A 24,600-nucleotide genomic window follows, 5' to 3' on the forward strand; every position below is an offset into this window, starting at 1 on the left:
CTGCTCCACATGGCGTGTGGCATCACAGCGCTCCTCCAGTGCTGCATTCACGGATATCACGCTCTTTCTAGGGCACTAAAAAAGCCATGTTTTGCAGCTCCTTTTAGAGCCCTGGAAAGGCTGGATTGGGGCCATGGCATAAAGTTGCCACAGCCCCGATCAGGTTAAGAAAGGGGCAGCATTGTGCCATCCTTTTGGGGCTGTCTGTACAGCCACCAAGTCTACAAAAAGCCATGCTACAACTTATTTCACACAGTTAGTCTCTGAGGTGTGACCATTAGGCTCAAATGTGCTGCAAGATCCCTTTGCCTGAAATACAAATAACTAATTATTCATAAGTAATTATTTCCAAGATCTCCATCGATTGCTCTCTTCTAGACCAGACAAATGCATGCTCCAATTATGACAAAGAGTTAAAAATCTATAGGAACCTTAAATGATTTCAAAGCAAGAACAGCTGCTTTTTGACAGCAGGCAGAAGGAAAGGATAATTCTTAGTGTTTGTTGGTCCCCTTTCTAACAGAGACATGGAAGATCAAAAACTGAGAGTCTGAAATGTGAGTGCTCTTAGCCAGTTTATCACATCTCCTTTCTGGTTCCCAGCCTGCACACACCACATCCCAAAACTCCTCCACCATTTATATGGTCATCCACCCATCCTGACCTTAGGCAACACCTTTCTTTCTGCCATGGTCCCTCAAGGACTATAGTTAAAACTGGACTTGTCACCTCATCACCATACCTAGAAGTTTTGCATTTCTATGGTTATACATACAGCCTGATTATAAAGGTCCTTCTTGGGTACTAGTTCACTCTATGCATCTGAGGAAGTATATCAAGTCATCTAAATCTGGAGTGAGATATTTGGTGATTGGGCCTTTATAGTTGACGTAACAGACCTTTTCTGTTCTGGCACCCTCTCTTTGGAATTCCTTTGCCAAAGGGATTTGTCTGCTGTCATCTTCTGAATGTGTGTTTGTGTGTGTGTGTGTGTGTGTGTGTGTGTGTGTGTATGGGGGCTAGGTGGAAAAAAATCATTTTGAAGAAACATTTCCTTTAAACTGATTCATTAGTTTTATGTTCGTTTCATCTTGGATTTTGATTGCCTCCTGTCATTTTATTCTTCTGTTTAGAAATGGTAGTATTTTTATGTGTTTTTTTTAATGTGTGACGTATGCTTGGAGCCATGGCTGAAGAGCATCTAATAAATGATAAACTCCACTGAAAACTCTGGGAAGACTCACTTAGGGGCCATTCACACTACCTTTTAAACTGGTTTTGAAATCGATTCTTCCATGTGAAGTTCATATTGGGCCCGATTCTTTCACAATCCATGTCGAGGCTTGCACAAGGAAATGCCCCTTACCACGGGTTATCAGGAATCAGGCTAAAATCCGTCTTTTCTGAAAAGACCCGGGTTCCGCGAAATATGAACTTGCCCTCAATCATGATTGGGGCAAATTCAGGGAGGGATTAAGGTCAGAGGGTGGGCAGAAGTCAGAGCGTTCCCTCCCCTCATCTGAGGGGAGGGGGAGGAGGAAAGAGCCAAAGGAAAAAGGGGGATCTGGATGCAAAGGGTGACAGGAGGCATAAAAGGGGGTGACTGACGGGGTCAATTCAGGGCAGGTCGGGCGGGGGGGGGGCAGAGGAGGCCAAGCTTCTGCTATCCATCAGGGACCATTTCCCTTTGATTTTTATTTTTTTATTATTATTTTTGGCTAAAAATGTGCATGTAATAATAATAATAATAATAATTATTATTATTATTTGTATACCGCCCTCTGGCAAACCAATCCGGGCGGTTAATAACAGTAAAATATAAAATATGACAATTAAAAACACTTTATCCCTCCCCCCCTTAAGACAGTATTAAACAGTATAACATGTTTTTGGCAATAGAAATATATCTATATCTATATCTATATAGATAGATAGAACGTGGGTCAATTCAGGGCAGGTCAGGGCACTACAGCAAGGGAAGCCTCTGTGATCCAACAGAGACCTTTTTCCTTTGGATTTTATTTTTTTTTAAATTATTTTTGGCTGTCTATGCGCATATTCTTTCCTTTGGAATGACTGCTGCAATGCGAATGAATGTTACAATTTGAATGTAATGTTGCAACTTGGCGAATTGATACAGCTTTTGCTACTGTCTCTGAGGGGTAGCCTATTTTTTCCTTTGGAATGACTGCTGCAATGCAAATGAATGTTACCAATCAAATGTAATGCTTCTCTTTCCAATTATGTAAACTGGCAAATTGATACATCTTTTGCTACTGTCTCTAAGGAATTCAGGGGTAGCCTAGGGAAAGCAAAAAAAAATAAAATGCATCCTTTTCTGGCATTCTGAGGTGAGGAATTAATTTTATTGTTGTTGTTGTTGTTGTTATTATTATTATTATTTGTGTATGAGGCATTCTGGGGTGCCAAGAGAGTGGGATATAGGCTACAGAGATGGCACTAGCTTTCATTTTGGGGTTGAAAATGGGGCCAAGGGCAGATCATAACCTACAACCCAAATGCCCACAACACACACACACACACGCACCAGAGGTTTTTAAATTTGACAAGTGGTGCCTGGTCCTTTTTAAAAAAGGTGGGGTGGAAAGCACACTTCTGATGCCCCAAAGAGTGCTGGAAATGTCACCTATGACCATCGCAGAACTAACTTTGATTGACAGCCAGGCACCTTCACCTTAAACCCGAATTCTCCAAGAGGGCATTCGTGTTAAAATGCCCCTGATTGGTAGTCAGCACTTGCTTCCGGAGAGATTCAGGAGGGGGCCCCCCGAATCTGCCCAGTTCCTTCCAGTGCAATGCTGCCAGTGTGAATGAGGCCATAGAAAGTCCCAGTTCACAAACATCTGGTAAGTGGTTACGGAAAGAGTTACATTACTCCAGCAAGAGTTGGATTAGCCTATAAATTACCCAAGTCAAATACTGTTCCTGAATTCACTGACCTTTAAATGCCTCTGGCTACTCTTCTCAATTGGTTAATAGCCTAACTTGGAATTTAGGGATGAAAAGAAAAAAAGAAAGAAAGAGTGGGAGGGCTTGACAGAGATCTCATACAGTTTAGAGCATACTGCTTCTTAAATTTGGTTGGAACCTGAGCTTAAATGTAAGGAACACAAAGGTGAGACTTGTTTAAACCAGAGGAACACTCTCTATGTTTCTTGTTCTTCAGCAACAACCAGATTTTCCTTCAGCTGAGCTACCAATGTTAATGGCTGTCTGAAAGGTTTTTAGATTAAACAGAATGAAACAAAACTTATCCACTGTAGTCAGTGGTCTAGTTAAGGCCTGGAATGAGAATTATTATTATGGACTTAGCTGGACAATTCCTTTGGTGTTTCCACAGCAGTCCTTTGCACTGGAGCCTGTTTTCTAAATTAGACTTTTAAATGAATAGAAAAGTAGAATGTACAGAAAGCTTTCTTTGACTTTTTCTTGTTTTCCTTTGTGGCTTCAAGACACACAACAGAAACCACTGATTCCCCCCCACCCACCCACCCAACATTAAAATGTGTCTATAGGGAATAATGTTTGCTCAAACTTAAAAATGGACTGAAACACCTAAGACAGAAGAGTGGATTGTTAAAGTTGCTGAGTTAGCCCAAATGACCAAATTAATGTGGGTTCTAAAGGATAAGCCAATTTAAGACTTTTTCAAAGATTGGAAACCATTTATGGATTTTTTGAGCCATAATAAATCCAATGATGTAATAATCTGTGGTTATGGGTTTTAGTAATCGCAGTAGGATTACTTAGTTGGGTCTGTAATGGTAGAATAATATTATTTCCCCCATTTAAAAATCTTTTCATTACAGCCAGGATTGGGAAGGTCAGAGATCTATTGTGTATTAGTGATATGTCTTTTTATTCTTTTGTGGACATAGAAGAGCCCTTAATAGAATGTAGCCTTGGAGATATACTGTATATACTTTACTATAAATTGATCTAGGCCTCATCCCCACTACCTTTTAATCTGGATCACAAAACAGTTTGAACTGGTTTAAATGACCATGGTTCACACTTGAACTGAATCGCTGAAGAGATTCGGAGACGGGGGCCATGCACTAGACCCATTTAAACCACGTCGTTTTGGCGCTGATTTTTCCACATCTTTTTGGATAAATCGATTCCACACAAGTGTGAACCAGATGTGGATCAGAAACAATTTAAATTTGCCCTTTGGCCGGCTTGAGTGGGCCCATTTTGAATTGATTCATTCATCAATGTGAACCACAAGTGGGTTATTTGATTTTATTTTGCAGCAAGAAAATGCAATCAGGGCAAATGTAGTGTGAACCGTGCTCCGCTACTGAACCGATTCATCAATTCAGATCGCAAAGTGATTTATTTGTAAGTGGGAATATGGCCCTAATGTATAAATCAAGGGCAGGTTTGGGATCCAAAATTATGGATTTTGATATGACCTGTGGATACGTCAAGGCCAGAACTAGGAGCATGTAACAAAGGATCTAAAGGACGAACCAAAGGAAAACAATGTCAAAGATCTTGCAAAATTCCAGCAGGCATAACTGTTTGCGTGGATGAGAGAATAGAGGAGGGTCAGTGTTTACAGGACATATTATATTTTTTCCTTGCAGCAGGATAGTTCCTTTTAAAATAAGAGTTAAAGTACAGTACTTCCAATGATCTGTGGATAAGTCAGCACTGTTTTTTGGGGTAATTTTTTTGACTAAAATTTCCAGATTTAAACATGATTATATATGGTAGGCTGTATGGATAACATAAGAGATGTAAAAAACAGATGAAGTCTCAGGGTGTTGGAAAAGAGATGATTTTATTCGTAAAAATATCCCAATGCATTTCAGCCTGGAAATATTTTTACATCCTTCTTCAGCTTTAAAATCAGACTTCAGGGATTTTGAAAGAGCTGTCTCTGAAGCTTTTCACCAGTCCACATCGTTTTGTGTAAGGAGAACAGAACTTACATTATTCTGTAAAGTGACAGGTGCAATATTATTATTGATAAAATACAATTTTGATAAAAGTGACTGACATCCTGTTAGTGAGTTACAGAGACGTAAGTTCAACTTACACCTGCATAATTTACTATGTTGTGTAGGTCAGAATCCTCTACCAGCTATACAACAACCAAGCCCTCAAACCCACATTTAGCTCTATCAGCAGCCATTTACTGGCTAGTTTTTAAACTTTTAGTCTAAAGATTTAGAAACACTTTTATCTTGTGAGCAACTTGGGTCCCTTTCTAGAGAAAGGCATCATAAAAATGAAATAAATAAATTATATAAATAAATTGTGGAGAGGAGGGCTGCAGAGAAGCATCCAATAAAGGTATTATAGTTGGTTGCACAGCAAGGACATCATCACCCAGGACCATTGTAGGACCCCAGGGAAGTCCTGGAGGGTGACTGGCACTGTGAAGAACTTTACAATACATCTCCCAATTAAGAATCTCAAACAATATTTGAATTATTATTTATTATAATACTCTTATTATATGATCACAATAATACAATTTTAATTTAAGTACAACAACAACATTACCACTGTTACCCAAAATGCAAGGGGCCCAAGAGGGCACCCACAATCAATATTCAAATGGGGAATTATATTAGCTGCAATGACAGCAGCCGAGAGGGTCCAGGCAACTACAGCAGGGATCAAGCTGGTGTATAATGGTTCCAAGAAACAGAACTCCCAAGTGCAAGATCAAAAGTAATTTTATTTATAATCAAAGGAGATCATCATTCATGCTAGACACTTATTCACTCACACATCCAAGAACTAATGATATAAAACATGGTAGCAGATCATGACTTAAAGTGGTTGCAGAGGGTAATACAGGGATCTGTTCCGGACACCCCCATGTAAGGCAAGTTCCGTGTATGTTCAAGCCCCATTGAAAATAATGGGGCTCGTGCACGGGCAGCGTGCGCCATTTTGTGTATGTTGCACAGCTTTCAGCATAAGCAGAAAGCTGCATATGACGTGGGCACACTGTACTATACTGATTACATATTTGTTGCGCCATTCGAGCAGATACTGTACAGTGCTGCCTTAGGATCCTGATGTGGCCAGCTTACACTGAAAAATCAGGTGAGATATGGCAGACTCTGACCTTAAACAAGACCAAATTGGAGGTGCCTGGGTAGGCATATTTATAGGACAAAATATGCCCTGGGGATGGCTTTGGGATGTGAAAGTATTTCTAGGAGGGAAGAATGATCAAGGCAGTTGAGAATGGCTGGACAATAAGTGCAAATATCCTTGGACAAAAGAGTATCCCTCTTAGAGGAGAGTGTACTACAATTTCTCTTCACATGCAAACACAAGGTCTATCACCCACTATCATTCCTTTCCATGCAGGGATTATGCAGATTCCAATCTTGATCTATCTGTCCTGTCTACATGTTCTCGAACTCCCCCATGCTGATCCTACCAGATTTCTTTATGTGGCAAGGCAATTTCCTGCACCAGTGCGCTCTCATGGCTATGTGCTCAAAACATCTATTTGTTTATATCAACTTGATATTGGCACAGAGGGGGGGTGTAAAGGGCTAGACCATAGGGTAACACCACCACCACCACAATCACCCAAGCCTTGACCATGGTATCCTTCTGGGTAGACACGCTGTATTGGAGATTGGAGCAACCATTTTTGGTGGTTCTACACAACAATATTTATCTTACAGGATTATATTTATATTTCAGAATCCTTCAGAGATCTATTCTGTTCCCTCCACTCCCATGTCATTCAATACATACACCAGGGTGGGAAAAGTGCAGAGGTTCCCCTAGGAAATTTTCATGGCTCCCTACCCTGATGTTTTTTTCATTTTCTGGCAAGAAAAGTAAAAGGAGTGCATTTACTCTCATGGAAGACTTCAGGAATGACAATTCTGCAGCCTCAATTCCACTTCCACTCTATTTAACTTTTAAAAAAACTCACAGTTTTCCAATCATTTTTCAAAATTGAAGTTGATTGTTAGTAGTTTCCGGATTTTGTTTGTTTCTGTGTTATTTGGGGGGCATTCTTGCAGTCCCTGAAGGATTCTAAGGGCTGGTAATTGGCTCCTAAACTTGCCAGAGCTGTCCAACTCTATCTGAACCTCTTCATTTGATGTGGGCTTCAGTTGACAGGTGATGACACCCAGCACTAGCTATGATAACTAGTAAGTAACCAGTCCATGGTTTGGGTGCAATAATAGACTGGACAAGGGCCAAAAAATTTGAACTCAGTCTCGATAAGACCAAGATGATGTTAGTGGCCAATGTAGAGAGTCACGTCTGAGGGGGAATACACTTTCTCAAGATAGTGTAGGAGAGGTATTCGAGTTAGCTTTATTATTTTGAGGCTCCAAACGCATGGGAAGCCAAGGGGCATTAGGTCAGTTTTATACACGAGATCGTGGACTTCTGAGGGGCAGAAATTATTAGCCAAAGTTTTCTATCTACAGTAACTACTATGAGTGCATCTGCACTGTGGAAATAATGCAGTTTGACACCACTTTAGCTGCCATTGCTCCATCCTATAGAATCATGGGATTTTTAGTTTTGAGAGGCACCAGAATTCATCAGCAGAGAAGGCTAAAGACCTTTAAAAAGTACAAATCTCAGGATTCCATGGGATGGAGCTACAGTGCTTAAAGTGGTGTCAAATTGCATAATTTCTACAGTGTAGATGCACTCTAAATTGGATTATGGTAGTATTTTTCATATTGAGTTGCTTAAGACAGTTCAGAAACAGAACCTAGTGTAGACAGAACCCTGAGCACAATGAAGAGAGACCAAGCAAAGAAATTCTTTGAAGTTAATTGGCATTAAGTCAGCTTTGATTTATGGTGACCCTATGAATGAGAGACCTCCACATCATCCTCTTATCAACAGCCCTGCCCAGGTCTTACAGACTCCCAGCTATGGCTTCCTTGGTTGAGTCTAACCATCTGGAATGTGGTCTTCCCCCTTTCCTACAAGAAACCTCATCTTCCCTTTAATAAAGCAAATTCATTGGCTCCTTAGCTTAAATCAAACTGCTGGTCTTACTTTTTAAGGTCTTACCTAGTTTAAGACCAAATACCTAATGGAACATTTTTTTCCTACATAGATCTGCCCATCTATGGAAACAATATTCTTAGACCTTTATGCAGATGCCATGTGAAGTGTGATGGTTGGTACCTGTGGCCGGTTCATGCTTCACAATTTATAGTGAGGTGATTCCACTTTAACTGCCATGGTTCCATCCTGTGAAATCCTGGGATTTTTCTTTAGCGAAGGGCATCAGAGTGCTCTAATGCATCAAACTACAAATCCCAGGATTCCATAGGATGTGATCATGTCAGTTAAAGTGGAATCATAGTACTAAAATTGTGTAGTGTAGAGGGGCTGCTAAAGGAAGAGGCCTCATTATGGTGGCTGTTTGCCTTTGGATCGCCCTCTTCAAAGGCTGTCCACTGCCAGCCTTATCACTATAATCTAGGCATCCCCAAACATTTCTAATAGTCCGAACTTTTAATCTTAGTTATGTCCTTGCTTTTGATAATTTAAAAGAGTTTTTACTTTACTTTTTGAATGGTCTGTTGCTGTTATAATCCACTGTATTGTTTTTTTATTTTTATTTGCTAATTTATTTTTTAAATTGTACACTTTAGTAAGTGCAGTGGAAACATTATGTTGAGGGCTTGGGATATAAATTCTGTAATCAGACAAATAAAATTAATAAAATATTGCTATTTCCTGAATAGAAATGGAGACAGAAGTAGCTTCAAGGTAGTTTTTTGGTTTTTTTTTGCTCCATTCAGGGGACAACTGTTGCCAGTAATTACCAGTTTAAACTTGGTAGGATGACTCTAAGGACAGAATTAGCATCCAAGACTCCTTAAAAAAATGCTATTGCTATTTTCCTTAAGGTGGGCTGTTTCTCAAAAACCCTATTACTGGCTGTATATATTTCCCAACAGAATGTTGCCACAATAAATGACTTTGAAATTTCTAGACTCAAGGGAGTATCAACAAGTAACTCAAGAGATTATACCAGTGTGAAAGCTTTATTCAGCTACAGTGGGCTTCTTGTCAGAAGGAAAAGTGCAATATAATTATTAAATGATATTAAATGCCCAAGGGGCAAAGCTGAGGAATGTATGAGGGGATCTATTATCATTCTCTATGTGTTTATAAAAGTCTCTGAGCAATACGAATCTACACAAGTAAACAAGACTAAGGCCGATTCATTCTTTCTTTCTTATCCGAATTAATTCCAGGTGCTGTAGTTTTCCATAATAAAAATCCAGGTTGAGTTTCCCTTATCCAAAATGCATGGGATAAGAAGTGTTTTGGATTTCGGAGTTTTTCAGGCTTTGGAATACTTGCATATATAATGAGGTATCTTGGAGATTACACCCAAGTTGAAACATGAAATTCATATATGTTTTATATACATCTCATGCACATAGCCTGAAGGTAATTATTTTCTGCACAATATTTAAACTAAATTTGTGGATGAAACAAGGTTTGCGTACATTGGCTCATCAGAAAGCAAAGGTGTCACTATGTCAGCCATATATGTAGGCAATTTTAGATTGTGGAATATTTCGGCTTTGAAATTCCAGATAAGGGAGATTCAACCTGCAATACAAAAAGCAGAAGAATGATTAAAATTATGACTTAAAAGTATTATAAGATCAGACAGTGCCCAATTAGCCTGAAATACAGTCCTGAAGAGATATAGGCGCAGTGCCGACCACTGAGAAACGGCAGCCTGCTGGCGCCTGTTTTTACTCCGGAGGGATGCTGCAGCCCACCAAATGCACGCTGTCCCTCTGGAGTAAAAAGAACTTGGAAAACCCGGGTTCTTTTTGTACCGTCAGAGTGATGTCACAAGTGTGCCAATGGCGCAGTTGTGACATAACTGGCGTGGTGCAATGTGCGGACACTATCAATCTGTTACGTCATAATGGCTGCGCCCGTGTACATGTGACACCACCATTACTGCACCACCAGCACGTATTAGGGTTAGGGACTGTGCGGTTGCTGCGAAGTCCCTAACCTTAATATCGGCACCAGCACGGCGCTTTTGCGCGGTCTGTACCATGCCCTGGTTTCCTTAAACATCTAAAGAGTGATAGAAAAGCTGTCAGATATCCTGCTCTGAAAAAGGAATTCTATTACCCTGGAGCCACAACATAGAGCCAGAGTGGTGTAGTGGTTTGTGTGTTGGATTACAACTCTGGAGACCAGGGTTTGAATCCTAGATCAGCCATGGAAATGCACTGAGTGACCTTGAGTAAGTCACACTCTCTCAGCAATAGAGGACAGCAATGGCAAATGCCCTCTGAAGAAAAATGCCAAGAAAATCCCATGATAGGTTCGCCTTGGGATTGCCATAAGTCAGAAATGGCTTGAAGACACACAGCAGCAGCAACAACAACACAACACAGAAGGTTTTAATCTTACTGTTGACACTCAGGGCCTGAACACGTGGGCCTAAAGGCCCATACTGCCACTGGTATCATGATGTGCTATACGGATGAGGCAAGCTATTAACTCCAAGCTGGGATCAGGCAGATCAGATGCAGATCCAGTGAATCTGGCTTGATTCCAGCCCAAAGAGGCCTTAAGCCAGTCTAAAAAGACTGGCTGTTTTCTGTGGAGTTTCTAGGACTCTCCATGGTGACAATCAGCAGATGGGAGAGTCCCATGCAATGTGTACCTGCCTATGCCATTGTGGCTTCTGAGAAGACCCCTGTTGCAGATGTCAAATGGGGGCACCTAGCCATATGGGCACAGCCAGGCACTCTGTTTCTGCCTTTGCAGGGTGTGAGAGGGGTCTGCTCAGCGACCACGACAGTGAAGGTAAGTACAGGGCACACTGGGGCAATGGGTCCATAGCACAGCAATGTGTGTGTGTGTGTGTAAACATTTGGCCATTGTTGCACCAGACCAGGAACTGACCTTGATCAGTACGAGGATCTTGGCCCATGCTATCCTGCCCATCTGCTTAGGTCCTGAGTAACCACTTGCAAATTTTCTTTGAGAACGCTTGTGGGAAAAGATAGGCTATTCCCACATGTGGTAAACCAGTCATTGGACCTTTTCCGACAGACAGACTAAAACACTATTGTGCCAGCGATCTAATGCTTTGTTGGTCCTGTATCCATCCAGCATAGAGAGAGTAAGTATGCATTTATTAAAAAGAATTGTTTAGTGGATTCACTTTATTTTTTTCCAAAGAGTAGCTCTGTTAATCCTGATTTAAAAAGAAAAACCTAGGAAAGACAGCAATTTGGTTTAAAACCCGCCCTAGATGTTGAAAACTAGGCTTATTAGAACTGGCACTCAGGATTGTTTCAGCTCCAAAATTAGTTTTAAAATTAATAAAAAGAATCAATTTTTTTTTTTGGTTTTTTTTTGCCACTGATGCAAATTTAGAACAATCAAACCTACTCAAGAGATGAGGACAACCTGTGATGAAGAAGAAATATAGGATTCACTCAAGAAGACATGGTTTTATCATTTCCTCTCCAGCTGACAGCATTCACAAGTAAGGAGCTGTTGTCAGCTTGACCTTCAGTTCCCATGGATATGGGCCTCACTGTGAGCAAAGGAGAGAAAACAAGAGTCCATTAATGCCAAGTCAGAGTTCCCTGCTCAAGTTGCAGTTCGCCCATGTGTGAAAACCTCTCCTGAAACTATCTCCTTTTGAGGCTAATAGAAGGGTGGCCAGAAGGTGAGAAGAACGTATTCCCTTCCCCTCCGCTGTGGTTATGTTCTAACATTTATTTATTGTTTTTGCATAGCAGGGATACAGGCAATGCAGGGTTGCCTTGGAGAACAGCACACTGAACCGAGAGGGTAAAAACCTAGAGAGACTTTTAAGGATTATGTTTGACATCTTCCTGGAATTAAGCAGTGGAAGAGCGCAGAAAACAAAACAAGTTGCTAATTAACAGCATGGGGAAATAATATTTGGCATTACGGCTCCCAGAATCCCCCAGCCACTGGCCATGCTGTCTTGGGAGTCAGGAAATCCCAAAAAGTAACATTTCCAAGGTCTGTTCCCCATTCTTATCAAAGCCATATTGTTGTCTATCGCATCCACAATACTCAAGTCATTGAGAGGTGTAATATACTAACATTGGCAAGTTGACCTCCAGTTTGAATCTTCTGCCGTGTACTAACTCTAGACATACCTTCCCACTTCAGCCTACATCAACAATACGGAGATGGTGGCCAAAATTCTATTAAATGCAAGGGTTGCCATCTTGACCATAAGGCACATTGCAGTGGTACAGTATATTGTGATGATGCCTTTATGAGGCCTACCAAAAATACACAAAGTTCATTTTTAGTCCCAAATAGAGGAGACTCACTGAATCAATGGGATTTGCCTGTGTTAACTCAAGGTTTAACAATTGATTCAGTGTGCCTACTCTAGTTGGGACTAAAAATGAACTTTGCATATTTTAGCTAGGCCTAATAAAGGCATCATCACAGTTCAGGTCGTTTATACCTATAGAGTCCTTAAAACATTTTAAAACTATCATCATCCTCATCATCATCCCTCTTTTCCTTCTCATTTTCTAAAGTGTGGTCTTTCATTTCACTATGCCCTCACTGCCACTTTCTTTGACCTTATCCAACCCTTATATGAAAGGGTCTCTTTAGTTTTAAATGTATGAGCAAATCGGGAATCACTGTGGGTATTTTCCTTTTCCTGAAGCCTGAGAATGGCTTTGCTATATGAATGATATAAGTATTGTGATAAGTGATATGGTATGTGAGCAGTGTATCTGTATCTCCCATCTTGCTTCAAGTGGGTTGCCCCCATTTTAATTTCTTACATATGTATTTAAGTGAATCTCACTGATGCTATAAGATTTGCTACTGTGAATGAGAATTTAAAAAACTAGTAACTTTATTTTGTTCATCCTACCAATCCATCATTTATTTATTTATTAATTTTTAAATTATTATTTTTTTTGAAGTCTGAACAACTATTTTGAAGAGAAGGGTTAGTGATGCACCATTTCTTACCAATCCGTGCTGGGCACAGCTAGCTTCTGATGATGTGAAGATACAAAACCATTTTTCCCTGAGTTCAGTCTAGGAAAAAGATTGTATAACCGAAATAAAAATAAAAATAAATAAAAATAAACCCTGTGACAAATATGCCTCCAGTGTGTCTCACTGCTGAAAATATGTATGCCTGTACACACCTTCTATTTGCTTGAACAAAGGACTTACCTTTTCCCACCTAGAAGCCATTGATTTTCTACAAAGAAGAGTGTTATCTAACAAAAAGGATGTCTACAAAGGGGATAATTTTCCATGCAACTGATCCTCAGCCTCAGTATATCTAGTGCCAGTTATGTCTGAGAATAGATGGATCAATCTAGAGCTCTGGGGAAAGAATGCTTCCCATTTTGTCATAACTGCCATTGGTGCAAGTTTAATCAGTAGATAATCAACTACTGTGTTCAGTGGCAGTTTTCATCAACGGTAAGTGCACATTTTGAGGTGGTTTTGGTATATATATATATATATATATATATAGAACAAAAACATTAACAATGTCCTTTCCTTCTAAAAATGTGTGGCAAAACTTATAGTATAACTTAATCCTCACTTCCCTCAGTAGCTCAGAAAAAGATACTGTATGTTGGTTACGGAAAGATGTAGAATGAATCAATTTGCTAAAACCAGATGAATGGTCATGTTTTTATTTTGTTCAAGAATTCTGTACCCATATGTCAGTCCTATTACACTGGGCCTTGGTATCCAGTGGGATTTGGTTCCAGGACCTTCCATGGATACCAAAATCCATGCATATTCAGGGCCCATTAAGTACTATAGATAGTAAAATGGTGTTTGTTATATAGCATGGCAAATCAAGATCTGCTTTTTGGAATATATATATATATATATATATATATATATAGCTGTGGATACTTGAATCCATGGATGAATAATCCGTGGCTATGAAGGGCCAGGGGTTGGCAGCTGAGTTTGGTTTGGGGTCCATTCTCTGCCTCTGGGATCTTTTGTCGATCAAAAGGATTGCCAAAAGACTAACAAAAAAAAGCAATCGGGCATTTGAAAAAATATTTGTATTAATATATAACAACAAACAACAACAAAACCCCAAATATCTGTTAATATGATGAAACAACATACAAGGTTGACAAACCTAAACTAACCAAACTAATCTAATCAAGCACATTAACAACTAAAAACTAACATATCACTAAAGACAGGAGAATAGTGGCTTCCAACCTACCTGGCAATGTTTATGTGACTCAGCGAGATATCTGCTCTCCCTTGTTATTCCGAAATTACAGTCGGCCATGTGAATCCATGGATTGTTTTCTCTACAGAATCTGCCATCCACAGCTTGAAAATATTCAGAAAATAATACAAGTTTCAAAAGCAAACCTTGGTTTTGCCATTTTATATAAGGGATAGAATTTCACTATGCTATTGTATTTTATGGAACATGAGCATTGATTCATGGGTGATGGTGGCGGTCTTGGAACCAAACTGCAGCTGATACCAAGGGCCCACTGTTATCACATATCTTAAATGTTAATAAAATCTTATCCAAAAGTTTACAAATAAAACAATTCTATATTTCTCAAAAACCTAAAATCATGCATATTTTGATGTTAAATAATGTTGGAAGAGGTCTGAAACCTATTTAGTGATGGTACAACTGTTGTTGTTGTTGTTGTTATGCCTTTCTCCCAATAATGAGACTCAAAACACCTTACAACAGATTTGAAAACAACACAGATTTAAAACTATACAAAGATTTCAACAGAAATATAACTATAAAAGTTATTTATAAAACAAACAATTTATAGAGTTTTAAAATTAGAATTCATGAAAAGACTATACAAAACATATCACTGCACAGCACACCATTAAATGCCCATCATAGTCAACCTCTAAAAGCCTGATGGCATAAAAATGTTTTAAAATGCTGGGAGAAGGTGAGCAAGGACAGAGCCATTCTGGCTTTTCTAGGGAGGGAGTTCCAAAGTCTGGGAGCAGCCACCAAAAAGGCCTTTTCCCTTGTTCCCAGCAAATAAGCCTGAGAATATATGAGAAAGAGGCTGAAGTGCACTTTGATCTTGCCATGAGATCTAGCAGCCTCCTAGAACTGTTACCTGCAAATGCAGGAAATCCTCATAGAGCGCTATTCCGGTTCTAACATAACTACAAAACTGTAAGCCAATGCACTTGGAGACTTCAGCCAGTGTCCACCCCACTTGTAAGCATTCTTGCCTCACAGGTTCAGGGCAACTAGCAATACTCTTCAGCAGATTTAATAAATATTAAATATGTACGAAAAGGGGTTGCAAACATTTCAGAATGTGTTAAAGCTAAATGTATACACACCTTTTTGTTGCTGACTTCCACCTCTTGAAAAGACAGCCAAATAAGCAAATCTTATTTATGTTTTCAGATGTGATTGCAGTACTATCCATCAATGGTGAGCAACAGTGACCTACCTTAGGAAATGAATTCTGAAATGCAGCTCCCAGAACTTCCAACTCGCATAATTATTGGTAAGGAATGATAGAAGTTGTAGCCCAACATTATCTGGAGAGGAGCTTGGAAAAGTTATTTTTGGACCATCAACTGGCATGCTGGAAACAGGCAGTCACCATTCAAAATATAACTTTTCCAAGCTCCAATCTGGAGGACTATAGGAGCTGATCCCTGCAATACATCATTATGCTGTAGTCAAACCTGTCACAGCCTGTCTTCAGCACATAAACCATTGGGTTTAAGTCCCCCAAAATGTGTGTGAGATTTGGGCCCACATGGCAGTGTAGTTTTTCTTTCTTTCTTTCTTCCTTCCTTCCTTCCTTCCTTCCTTCCTTCCTTCTTCAGTACAATCACCACACTACAGGCACTGAATTAGTATTAAATAGTAGCTGTGCATCCCATTTTGTAAATTTGGCACAGGGGCCGAGAAGGTGCAAGTACCCATCTCGGCATACAAGGATTTTAACCAAGGCTTCTAAACCCCAAAGCCCATTATGAGCCTCTTGGGTCATGCTCGCCCTCAGCCTAAACCCCGTGAAAACACCAATCTCTTTCCCCCACCATAGTCAGTCCAGTAACATGCTCACATTGCTTCATCTGCCAGCTGGAGAACACATGCCGAAGCATCCATTAAGGTTCAGTGGCAGCTTAATGTATGGTTGCTAGGTAATAATCTCTAGCATCCACACACTAAGCCTTATGGGGGTACTATTCACTCTGCTTACAACCCAGCAGCGTCTGCCACAGAAGCCGAAATGAAATTCCTGCTGCTATTGTGTGATGGGACACAACTCTGGATTTCAGCCAGGTTTTTGTCTCTTGGGAGCTGCATTGGAGAGAGAAAGAGAGCTAGAGAAAGGGAGAGAAAGAGAGCTCCCTTCTCCTCCTGCACAAATACCTGACCTCATTGTATCTATGGAGGTAAAGAACAGAAGCACTTTCCATTTGGCACAAAATTAAATTCGTCCCCTTCAAATGTTTGCAGATGACATGGCCATGGTTATGTAAAAAAAAAAACCTAGCCTTCAAAGCCTCTAGTTTGTTTGCTTTTTGTGGGTTTTTTTTTTTTACCTCTCTTCTCCTGGGAAGGAAAAAATGATACAAAAGAGAATTATTTTCACCTCAATCCAATTTTCTTTCATCTGCCAAAAAGGAACTGGGGGAGTCTTCAAAGACTATTGATGTTCTACCGCTTGTCCTTTTCTGTTGAAATAGTGCCATTGGCCTGATACAGACAGGCCAAAATAAAGCTGCTTTGAGTCATTTTGGAGGTATGCTGTTTAAATGATACATGTGTCCTAAGAGTCCAGAAGCCGCACCAAAGCCACGCTCCAATCCAAAGGACTGGAGTGCAGCTTTGTTGCAGCTTCCAGACTCTTAAGATGCATGCATCATTGAAACACCATACCTCCAAAGTGACTTGAAGCAGTTTTACTTTGGCCTGTCCGTATAGGGCCATTAACAGCTTTTTTAGACCTTCCAGACTGGAGGTTTCTAAGTCTTTTCTCCTTGTCCTTCTTGAGATGGAGTCATCATCCAGCCATACCTACCAGATATCAGGAGAATGAACCAACCCAGTGCCGTCTCAGAAATGTTTGTGTCAAGTGGAATCTCATCAAGGGCTGCTTCAAAGATTAGCTCCTCATGTTCAAATTATCTCTTGTGCTGTTGCTGTTAGCAGTTGATTTTATATATATATATTACATTATGCATGACTTGGGTTTCCTCACACAGTGTTAATCAGACTATAGAGAGGCTGTTTCATTAATAATTCCCATTGGCAAAGATTTCAAGTTTGTTGGTATCATTTACAACAGAGTAGCTTAATGCTAATTCTTTTTTTCATTTGCATCATACAGTGTCACATGCTATAGCAATATCTGAAGATTTGCTTGAGAATTGTTGCACTGGCTTCCCATGGTGGGGGCACCTCTGAAGCTTACAAGAAAGGTAGGCAGAAACCACCCTGAAGCCCATTTTTGGAGAAAAGTGGCATATAAATCCAATAGACAAACAAACAAACAACAGGCATTCCATCAAGTCTATACTGAGACTTCAAAAAAGATCTATACCACCAATAAAGCTTGCTGGCTCATCTATGCAATTGTGGAGCTAGGCAATAAGTATTTTCAGCTGGTGTGAGTATGTGTGTGCCTTCAAGTTGCCTGTTGATTTATATTGGTACAAAGGTATACAACTTATAATATTTCATCTGTTCTTTATGAATCTGGAAAATGCTTTTTTTAAAAAAAAAAAAAGTAGTGAATTACTGTTATAGGAATCCTCAACGGTTATAGCTGCAATCAGTTTCCCGTTTCTTAAAAATAACCAAGACAGTTACTGGTAGATGCTTAAAAATGATTTAACTAGATAATTTTAGTTATTTTTAAAAACCATCTGGACGCTACAAGTTGTTGTCCTGTGGCACAAAACATTGGTGCACCTACACTGTCAAAATAATGCAGTTTGACCCCACTTTAACTGTCACGGCTCCATCCTGACAAATCCTGGATTTCTAGTTTTGTGAGGCACCACGCTCTTTGGCAGTGAAGGCTAAAAACCTTGTAACACCACAGATCCCAGGATTCCATAGGATGGAGCTACAGTGCTTAAAGTAATGTCAAACTGCATTATTTCTATGGTGTAGATGCATCCATAGTGTCATTCTTACTTGCTAATTAGCTTACTTGCTAATTAATTAGCTTACTTGCTGTTCACTGCTATGATCTTTGGAATATCGGTATATAAATAAAACAAATTATTATTATTATTATTCTACCCATGTTGTTGCCCTCGGAACCACAACAGCGCATGAGGCAGCAACATGAGACACAACTAATATCTGAATGTTATTGCACTGCAAAAAGAAAGGAGTTATCTCTCACTATTACATTCACAATGTAATGCTGTTATTTACATATTCTCTGATAAACATACAATCAGAAAAAGACTAGGAATGAGCAGGGCAGCTATGAAAGAACTAGAAAAGATCCTAAAGAGTAAAGATTTATAACTGAACACAAAAGTTAGAATCATATAAGCCATTGTATTCCCTGTTACTATGTATGGATGTGAGAGCTGGACAGTTAAGAAAGCCAATAAGAAGAGATGTGGTGCTGGGGAAGAGTGCTGAGGATACCATGGGCAGCCAAAAAGGCAAAACAAATGGGCCCTAGAAAAGATCAGGCCCAAAATCTCTTTGGAAGCCATGACAATTAAGTTGACGTTGTTGTACCTTGGCCACATCATCAGAAGGCACCATTCATTGGAAAAGATAATAATGCTAGGAAAGGTGGAAGAATGTAGAAAGAGAGGAAGACCACATGCTAGAAGGACATACTCTATGAAGAGGGTCATGGATATGAATTTGCAGGACCTAAGCAGAACAGTGGAGGATGGGGAGTCTCTGCGATGTCTCATCCACAGGATCACCATGAGCGACTCAAAGGGCAGTTAAAAACAAGATACATATAAAATAAATGCCTTATTTATTCCCCAGTTTGGGGGGAAAGCTAGGTAGAAATAAAGTTGTTGTTAATAATGAAAATGGAAATGGAAATAATTACAGATAACTAAATATTTCTAGCTTGCTTCCAAGCTCTAGAACAAAAGTGGCATGCTTTCTGGTACGAAGACAGAACATTAGACCATTTTAAACTGTTTTAAGGATAACATTTTCTTTCATTGCTTTTTCAAACTACCAGTAGAGGATCTCTTTACAAATTCATTATATAATTCATTGTATTCATTGCATGAGCATTGTTTGCTGATTGTATGGGGAGACCATTGTTCTCTATTGTATGCTCATTAAAGGAAAAGCCATTGTTTTCGATTGACACTTCAGTACCAGACTTGAAGAGTTTGTCTAGAATAGCCAGAGGAAAGGTACTCTGCTGACAGGCCATTGTATCTTCCCAGAACCTATGGATTATCTTGCTAGTCTTGGAGTCAAAATTTGACGGTTACAAAGAATATCCAGCATAATGGCTTGACTCTGGTTCCACTACATAATTATTACAGGCCATTTTCTAAATTCATTTCTGCCTCAATTTTGCATACATTTCAAGAAGTTTCACCACACATTTCAAACCCACTCTGGAACTACATAGAACAAAAGATATTTTGAAGGAATCATGTTACTCTGGTCTTGTCTGCATCAGCCAAGATATTCTGAGAGCAGCCCAGAGTATCCTGGCCCCAGAGCTGCCCTGACCCCCTCCTCCAATAACCTGGGGCTCTCTGTTCTGATGCTAAGTGACTGTTTACATGTATATCCCATTGTTCTGCCCAGTGCGGCTGCTGCACCAGTTAGCTGCCAGTGATGCCATGCAGCATACCTTTACTCTGGCTACTCTAAACAAAGGACTTTAGCACATGTGGCCTTTAAACCACAAATAAAGTTGCAAAATACAGTCGGCCCTTCTTATACACGGATTTTTTATACACGGATTCAAGCATCCACAGTTTGAAAATGTTCAAAAAAAGTATAAATTTCAAATATCAAACCTTGATTTTCCATTTGTTATAAGGGACACCATCTTTCTATGTCATTATATTTAATGGGACTTGAGCATCCATGGATTTTGCTATCCACAGGGGATTTTGGAACCAAACCCCAGCGTATAACAAGGGTCCCCTGTAGTGAATTTGGCAATACTTATTGCACAATGTCACCTCTGACCTGTTGCTGCTATGCCTCCAAAGCATGGTTAGAGTACTCTATTCCATTGATGGGGAAAACCATCAACAACCTCCCAATCACACTGCTATATCATTAGTCCTCAGGTGCAATAAGTTCCTCCCATGACAGTTCCCAGATTGGACAGTCATATGGTATCAGTCTCTTTCTCTTCCCTCTTCGTCTTTGCTGTTTCCAAATCAGTTGGTTTTCTTTTCTTTTTTCTGCATTCCTTTGCTTTTCTCTCATCTTTGTTTTACTACATTTATACCATAATTTCATAATTGTGTTACAAATACAAATAAAAATGCTGGGTATGTCATAGGGCAGGGAAGGGGGGTTAATGGAGAGTGTGGAAGATAACATGGGGCTGTCAATGGCAGAAACAGCCCCTTCTATGCTAGTGAAGCAATGTGAAATATGGAAAGCTCCCACACTGATTAGTATCTGTTTCCTTTTATTAACATGATGGTGGTGAAAGCAAGGCTCATGTGATAAAGTCCAAATCCTTCACATCTGGTAGTGAAGGGTCAACAGAGAACAATGGCCTTCCCATTAAATTGCCTTGAATCCCAATTCTGGGAGAAAGACAGAATATGGATAAATATGACAATTAATTAATAATGACTTCATTCTGAATTGGAGTTGTGGAGAGAAACTTTGACTGCAACTCTTCCCATCTCTTACTGGATAGAGATTGATGGGAATTTTAGGCCCCAAATACTTGAAGTGCCCTATATTGGCACTCCTCTTCTATTCTGCAGTTCTAAAATGAGTCTAAAATGAGGAAGATGGGAAGAAAAATGCAGTTGCTATCCAACTACAGAGGCTGACATGAATCCTTCAGTATTCTTTGATTCAGATCTCAGATGAAGAAAAAGATGGCATCTATACATTACTTCCTTAGATTATTTGCAACCCTGAGTCACATATCAGTGCTGGCAATGCCACATAACTAATAATTATGATTCATTTATGATTTCCAGTCATTGTGGATTTGTCGCTGCTGTGATTCCATTTCACATGCCAGGCCTTCTTTCCCCACAGTTTAATCGGCTATATTCTGTGTCATATTTACATTTCTAGCTGGACGTGGCAAAAGAAAATTTAGGATGGGGACAAGAAATTGGGAACTACAAAGCTGCATTTCTGAATTCATCCATCTGTGTCATTTAAGGACAGTCATATCACCAACGGAAAAGCAAGAAATTCTCACTTGTCAATGTATTTTAAGAAAAAAAAAGCTGTTCTTAGACAAACGAATTTGCGGCGACCCTGAGTCAGCTCCTGTTTTTTCTTTTTGCATTTCACATTGGGTATGTAAAACATGATGCCAGGCTGCAATGTGCAATTTCTCCTCAGCATTTGGATACACACATATGCATCAACCGTGCTATGTCTCAAAATGCAAATGCAATGTCTTTGTGTGTGGAGTAGAATTTGTGACATATTTTCCAAGGTATATATTTCAGAAGCCTCTCATGATGCATTGGTTGCTGGTCTGTTCTACTTCAGTAGGAGGATCAAACATTGAAATGCCTTTCCACACTGAAAGCAAAAACAAGCCCTCAAATCATTCCAGATATGTAAAACAAGCTTGCAAAAGGATCTTGTAGCACCGTTGAGACTAAATGTTCAAAAGTAGTTATAGACTTGGTCTACTTCCTCAGATGCATTTTGTAGACTTAGGCCAAAAACAGATGGCCCTAAAGGGGTGGTGTCATGCCACTCTTATGTGTGCCAGATTGGGGCCATGACAACTGCATGCTGTGGCCCTTATCTGACTTTTTCTCAGTGCAAAAAGGAACAGCAAAAAGCTGCTCCTTTTTGCACCAGGGAAATGGTTATTTGACCCTGTGGCAGCATTTTTTCAGTGTTTCTTTGGGGTGCAGCATCTAAACGCCACAAAGGCAAAATGTCAAAATGCTACCTGCCATCTGGTTGGATGGGTGGCATGATGCTGTCTTGGGGCAGAGTCAGGGTAGGCGGCATGCGGACACTGCGCCCCCACGCCACCCTGAAGCCGGCTCTTTTTGTAGGTCTGTCCCAGAAGTTGATCTGCTTCCTCAGATGCATGAAGTGAATTGTTGCCCAATACAGATATTTATAACCAGACTGTATGAATAGCCCTGAAAATGAAAAACCTGCGTGCATGTTGATAAGGTGACAAGTTCAATTTTTCACTATGGTCATTGAAGGAAAGATGTTGCCTGAGGCCAGGGTGTGTGGATGTCTATATAAATAGTGGAGGGACTTTTAGAGAGTGGTGTGTGTAGGCTGGAAACTTGAAAGGAGTTATGATAAACTGGTTAAGAGCATCATTGTGAGGCTTGGGTGTTAACTGATGTTATAATATCTTTAGTGTGCCAAATGCTTCTCCCCGACCATTTGGGCTGGGGAGGAGATTTTGCTGGCCTCTCATTAGAGACCAGCATGTTAAAGGAAAACAGCATGCTCTGCTGGCTGTTGGGAGAGGAGGGGGCGGGGTTTAGCTTGCTTGGGGCTTCCCTGCCCAAACTCCTCTCACTTGGCTTCAAACGCTGGCCCACCCTCCCACCTCGACATCAGTGTGAAAATTAATTCTGGTCGCCTCGGGGCCGGGTAGGAATTTTCTCCCCTTTCCAAGGGTTTTTTCGCCTACCCCACACTGTTGGTTGAGGACTTTGACAATTGGCATGGGTGTGGTCATAAATAGGTTCCACGCATAGGCGGGGGGAGATAGATGTTTCGGTGAACACCTCGGCACCCTCCTAAAGGGTGAAGCTAGGTCTCTGGAAATCACGTTTAGGTCTTGCGAGTAAACGTGAAGGGAAAGAGACTTGCCTTGGGGCTGGCTTGAGATTTAAACCCTCACTTAAGTCTGGCGAGTTAAGTGGGGGAGTCTTGGGTTGGCCTTCCGGATGCCGGCCGGGGAGCAACCCAAAGTATGGATTGCCCTTGGGGCACAGGTGTTTTCGCCCTTTGGAAGCTGGGGAATTGGTCTTGGAGCAGACCATCTGCCAGCTGTTCCTACACAAGGTTCTCCCCCCTGGTTTTTTGCAGTTCTCGAAGAAATAAGTTTAAATAAGTTGAGTTAAATAAAGTTGCCCATTGTATAACCCAGTTCTCTGTGTCTGGTCTCATTATTAATGAGTTGGTCAGCAAAAGCCATGGTCTCTGTTCAACCCACTGTTGATGGATCAGGATTTGTGGATATATTGCAATTTAGCTGTTTCTTTCCAATCTTCCTTTATAATTTTTGCTGCTGAAGATCTGCTGTTCTGTGGTCAGAAACATTATGCCCAGGAAGATTGAAGTGTTCTGCAACATGTTTTTGTGTATTTCCATTTCTAATATCTGATTTATGTCCACATATCCTCTGGCACAGAGACTGGCCTGTTTGCCCAATGTAGCGTGTTGAAAGGCAATGTTACAGACATGTAATGGGGGGAGACTCCACCCAGCTTATTTTCTGATTGTACTTGTTTTTCAGAAAGCGAATATATTCAATAGATTTATTTAAAATATTAGAAGCTTCCATGCTACTGCCAGTCTTGGGAAGGAATTTCTAGTTATCAACTCCACAAGGCTGAAAAGACCATCACCACTGGTTGTGCAAGAGACTTGTTTTTCCCCCATCGAAAGCTTTTTGCCCATCACTTTTGGGGACTGTTACTCCCAGAATTCTCTAGACAACATATGCTATGGTCAAGCAGAATATGGAGTGATGGGAGCCATAGTTCAAAAAGTAACATTTACAGGCTCTAGTTTTCAAAGATATAGAATCATAGAATCATAGAATCGTAGAGTTGGAAGAGACACCTAGGGCCATCCAGTCCAACCCCCTGCCATGCAGGAAATCCAAATCAAAGCATCCCTGACAGATGGCCATCCAGCCTCTGTTTAAAGACCTCCAAGGAAGGAGACTCTATCACCTTCCGAGGGAGTGCATTCCACTGTCGAACAGCCCTTACTGTCAGGAAGGCCATGTTAGTCTGTAGAATCAGTAGGTAGAGAGATCTTGTAGCACTTTTGATTAACTGAAAGAAAGGAGTTGGTAGCATGAAAGCTCTATGAAAGCTCAGGCTGCTAACTTCTTTCTTTCATTTAGTCTTAAAGGTGCTACAAGATTTCTCTACATACAAGTTCTAGTTTTCCCCATTATTATCCATTGTTGTCCACCCAACTGATCTCCCATGTATTGAAGGACAAAATGGTTTGTGGGAAGCCCAGGCCATCAATGATGAGCCATTTTAGCATATGCCCTTACAGCTACCCAAGACTCACAAGTGTGGCACTGGTTATGGTGCTCACCTGCAGCCTGATGGGGTACTATTCATAAAAATATACATTGTAAAAGATTGCTGCTGATATATTATCAACATATTAGAGGTTGTGCTCCT

Source organism: Sceloporus occidentalis, unplaced genomic scaffold, assembly GCF_023333645.1.
Source record: "Sceloporus occidentalis isolate IW3139 unplaced genomic scaffold, rSceOcc1.0.p SCAF_1, whole genome shotgun sequence".
In the NCBI taxonomy this organism is placed as follows: Eukaryota; Metazoa; Chordata; class Lepidosauria; order Squamata; family Phrynosomatidae; genus Sceloporus; species Sceloporus occidentalis.